Below are 5,536 nucleotides of genomic sequence, written 5' to 3' on the forward strand. Positions count from 1 at the left end.
ACACACTCAACCTCTCACATCTCTGGGGAGACAACACCCGCTGTTAAAAATCAATAATGGCAACATTGCTAAAGGTTCTCTATTCGATATTTAGAACATTAATACAGCAACAAACAAATATATGCCCATAAAGATATAGTGGAGTAATGTCTCCTTGAGCAGAGAATGAAGTTGCTCTCCCTCTGTGTGTTGTAATCTGAGTGTTTCTGTGCTTTGTTGACATAGCCGGGCTGGCCGTGAATGCTTTTTAGTGCGTTTTAGTCCATGTTAGTGCAAGTGAGCATGCCCCACTGGCTGGCTCATGGCCACCGCTCTGCACTGCACTCCTTTGGCGCTCATATGCGGTTTCAGGTCTGAGACCGTTAGTGGTCTGAGGGCTCCTCCTCTGGTGGCTTCATGTTACAAGTGTTCAGGCACTGAGAGGTTTTTGTTCAGGTCTACTGATGGTTTGTGTTATTGTGGGTCTCTGGCACAGTAATACACAGCAGTGTCTTCAGGCTGCATGTTCTGTCCAGTTAGAGTCACTGTTTTGCTGGAAGTGTCTAAGTCAATACTGAACTTGTTCTTCAGTGAATCTTTAAAGAATGAATCTCCCGTATATTTCATTCCAATCCACTCCAGTCCTTTCCCTGCAGGCTGTCTGATCCAAGCTGTGTAGTAGCCAAGAGAATAAGAGACCTGACAGGTGATGGTCAGACGTTGACCTGGCTGCACAGTCTCAGAGGCTGGCTGTGTCAACTGTTCACACTTCACACCTGTTAAAAAAGGAAATGTTTTGTCACAAAATATTGAAGCAGAATTATTGATTTTGAGAAATCCAGAGAGACTCACATCCAGCTGCTAACAGCAGCAGCAGAGCTACAGAGAACATGGTTTATGTTGATCTGACGAGATGTGAACTTCACTAACAGCCTGATGTGATGTTTTTATAGCCAAGTAACAAGGGAGCTCACTGAGTTTGCATATAATCAAACATATGAAGCATCAACACTGGTCTAACTGCAGCCAATAGAAGAGTCTGTTCAGTGTTAATATATCTGCAGAGTGAAACTATAGTTTTCATGCCTGAAAATCAACTCTGCTTTACATTTTATGTTTTAATTTCTTTTCACACTAAATTGGACATTTTGAAAATGTCCCTGCATTTACAGAATCAAACAACCGTTAACTTTGCTTTTAACTATCAATGCCTACGTGTATTATGTGTATTCTACGTATATAAGTCTTGTATAATTTCAAACAATGATCAGATTCATGATTTACTTAAAACGTATGACTTCAGTTTTTTTGTACTTCATTTTTCATTTATTTGTTCACTTTCTGTACTTACTGAATGTATTTACTGTAAACAGAAATACAGTGACAGCAGCCAGGATCATGTAAATAGTATTAAAAGTTAAGTCTGCTGGTTTGCAAGTTTGAATAAAATACTTTTGGTGGTTTTGGTGTTTACAGATGTTTGAAGACGCACACATACAGAGAAACAAGGAGCCTTCGGAGGAAAACAGCTGTTCAGACACTGAAACCTGTGTGACAAAATAATAAAAAAGACAAAACCTTTAGCTTCGATTAAACTATGTTTGTCAAAGCTTTTATGTAATGATGAAAATATTTAGCTTTCATGAATGTGGTTAAAATAAGTATTATTATATTATTTCTATTATAGCCAAATAAAATACAAACGTTGGCAAAGAAAAAGATTAGAACCATCAGAAATAAAGACATTTATTCCTGCCAATAGGAAGATTCAGTCATTTTTCTTTGTATTCAGATAACTTTATTTCATAAAACTGTCATTATTCTCTTCTCATCTTATATTATACCCTCCTAGAGATGAAACAACTTTCTAAATGAAGTATTCATCTTCATACATGATATTTGTGGGATTCAAGGAAATTCCTTTAGTTGTAAACAATAAAGTAAATGTCATCTTTCCACTTCTCCTCCACTTTATGGATCTCTGCTGTCTGGTGTCAGAAATGGTGTTCATGAAACGGTTGATTACAATATGTGATGAAAATAGTGAAATGTTTGACTTTGCTGTCTTTGGCCCTTTTACGAACAAGTTATCTGTATTCTGTTTTTTAATATTAATTAATATTTTTCAGGAACATTTTTTAGGAATGTGTATATGTAAAGTAAACTATATCATGTAAAGCAACATGTAAAAATTATATATAGAGAAACCAAGTATAAAATATAAATACTATAAGAATATGTAATGCTTTTCCTATATGCCGTCCTAATAACAGTGAGTAGGATTGTAGGATTTTGTACAGCTGCTCAACCAGCTCCAGTCACTGTGAGTCTCGAGCACAATAATAAACAGCAGAATCTTCCGTCTTCAGACTGTTCATCTGCAGATACACCTGCTGTTTGCTGTTGTCTCTGGAGATGGTAAACCGGCCTTGGACTGACTGAGAGTGGCGGTTGGTGCTACCATGATTAGCGGCAACCCACTCCAGTCCTTTTCCAGGAGCCTGTCTGATCCAGGCCATCCAATAGCTGCTGAATGTGAATCCAGAGGCTGTACAGGTCAATTGGTGAGATTCTCCAGGCCTTTTAACCACTGATTCAGATTCTGTCAGAGTCTGACCATCAACACCTGTCAAGAGAATAGAAAGAAGTGAAATAAGCTGTTGACACAAATATAAGCGATGCAAAATTAAGCTTCGTAAATCTTCACCTGCCCAGCAGATAGTTAAGAGCAGCAGTCCTGTCCTATAGTCCATCATGTCAAACTGTGTGTCCACTGTTCTCTGTCCTCCTCCCTGCAGTCACATAAGTAGAGCTGGAAGACGTCTGAGTTTTGCATTGACTCCTCCTCACAGGGAGGAGACAGCTGGATCAGACTTGGAGCTTTTCAATTTGTGAATAAATATTCGTTTGAATGTGTTTCTAAAAGTCACAATCAAGTAACTAAAGAGCAACATTTAAAAGTAATATAAATATACATTTGTTCTGAGTTTGTCACAGTATGTTTCAGTCAAATTTGAATGATCAACAAAAGGCTGTGTCAACTGTTCACACTTCACACCTGTGGAGGAAAACCTATTGAATATTTAAAAAGTGTGTTAACAGTGAACAGTGCTGTGAGACAATTATCTTCTCATCCGATGTGTTCAAGCTAGCTGTCTCATAAAATATTGTTTCAGCTTGTTTCTCTAAATCTCGTTTCAAACTTATTTCATATAATTCATGGTTTGTATACTTGTGAATATGAAATTGGCAATTGTGTATTATATGAAGCCTCAACAATTGAAATAACTCTGAATAACTGTGAGTGATGAAACGTCATTAAAATATATAGAAATGTGGATAGATAAAAGTACTTTTGCAGGTGGTGAGAAAACCCAGATTCCATTAAGATCACTTTGCTGTTTGTTGGAAACTGGTCCAGCGTGATCTCACTCCAAACTCCTGTAAGTAAGAACATTGTGATCATCATCCATCACACTTATATATCTCAGGTTGGACATTTACAGAAGCAGTGAAGCAGATTGTTCTTCTCACCATTTAATAACTCCCAATAATAAACTTCTTACATTGCATGGTAACTTAACATAATTAAGTCATATCATAAGATGATGAGACTTAAACATTCATTTTTATTAAGTCATCAGAGTGCTGGCTTTATTCCACTAATGTCAATCTCGGAACCCATCAGCTATCGGTCTGATGAGGGATAAGCCTCTGGGGGCAAGGGGCCATATTTTTGGGGGTCCGTTGTAGCAGATATGAGTCCAAGACTTCCTTTTCTGTGCACTGCTCATTGTTTACAATCCGATCAGCAAGTTGAGTTAGAGTTGAGTGACGCCTTGTATGATCAGATTGTTTCAATCTAATCATACATCAGATCTTCTACTGCCACCTGTCGGTACTTGTGAAAACATATTGTTGAGGTTTTTGTAAAGCCTCTCTGCTTCCTTTAACCAGTGTGCATCTCTGGCACAGTAATACACAGCAGAGTCCTCTGGCTTCAAATTGGACAGTCTCAGAGACACCATGCTGTTGCTATCATCTCTGCTGATTTCTACACGTCCTTGCACACTGCTGGCATAAGTGTTACTACTGGCAGTAGAAAAGCCAACCCCTATCCATTCCAGAGCTTTTCCAGCAGGTTGTCTTATCCAGCTCATAGCACAGCAGCTAAATGTGAAGCCAGATCCCCTGCAGGAGAGACTGAGAGTCTCCCCGGGCTGTTTCACTACTGAAGTGGAAGGGATGGACTCCATCGTCTGACCTGTACAACCTGATGAGATGAAAGGAGAGAGGAACCACAGAAGAAAGTCAGACGGTCATCAGGGAAGCTTTCTGCTCCACCATTATTGGGTGTTGTCTGATAAAAGATAAAACAGGAGAACTCACAGGGCAGAGAGAAAGCCAGCAGCAGAAGAGCGAGAGTGTTCGTCATCCTCAGGCTGGAGATGTGACCTCTGATGCTCCGCACAAAGTATAAGAGCAGTCAGCAGGACAGAAGTACACTGGACCCACTGAAGATTTGCATCAGGGCATCATGAGGAGGAGTGGCTCCTGAACCGGCACTCTGTTGTAGTTTCATTTAGTTGTATCATTTATATTCCTTTTTTTTTGTTGCTTGTCCTTCTATGTGGAATACAATATCACACCCAGAGATATGAGCACTTTCTGTTTTTTTGTAGAGGTTTCTCATAAAATAAATAGAAAGAATGAATGTCTGTGTGGTACTTGTTAAGTTGAACTTGCAAAGTTATTAATGTAATGTAGAATGTGTGGTTGAGACACGTGGTTGAGTATTTGTGCAGGTCTGTTGGTGGTTTGTATCACTGTGGAGCTTAGACGTACACAGTAATACACAGCTGTGTCCTCAGGCTGCAGATTCTGTCCTGTTAATGTCACCGAGCTAGTAGAAGTGTGTGTGTGGTGAAGGAACTTGTTCTTCAGAGCATTATTTTGGGAAAAGTCTCCTCCTCCCCACCGATGTAAAATCCAGTCCATCGGTTTTCCTTCACTCTGTCTGATCCAACCTGTTGCATAGCTGTTATCAGTCAAAGAATAACCAGAGACCTGACAGCTGATGGTCAAAGACTGTCCAGGCTGCACAACCATTGAGTCTGACTGGATGAGATCAAGACTGTTCACACCTGTGGAAACACAAATCAACATTATCTCCATCAGACATCTGACTATTCAGAGTTTCTAATGTGTGTATTAGTGAGAATCCACTGAAAGCTCCTCACAGGATCCAGCTGCCAGCAGCAGAATCAGAGCTACAGAGAACATGGTTGATGTTGAAGCTGAAGTGATGTGAGCTCTTCTGTCCTCTCACTGACACAAACACACACACACTTCACTTCTTTAAAAGTTACCTTAATTTGCATATTGTTGAATCATCTTTTGAATCATTTGAATTAGTTGAAGGTGTATCTTCTGGAGTGACCTGACTAGGTTGTGGAATTCTTTTTACATTTCTTGTGAACACGATATCTCGGAACGCCTGGAAGGAATTTCCTCAATTTTGGTACAAACATCCACCTGGACCCAAAGATGAACTGAC

This window comes from Anarhichas minor, unplaced genomic scaffold (genome assembly GCF_050575085.1).
Source record: "Anarhichas minor isolate MPS153535 unplaced genomic scaffold, ASM5057508v1 ptg000007l, whole genome shotgun sequence".
Classification (NCBI taxonomy): domain Eukaryota; kingdom Metazoa; phylum Chordata; class Actinopteri; order Perciformes; family Anarhichadidae; genus Anarhichas; species Anarhichas minor.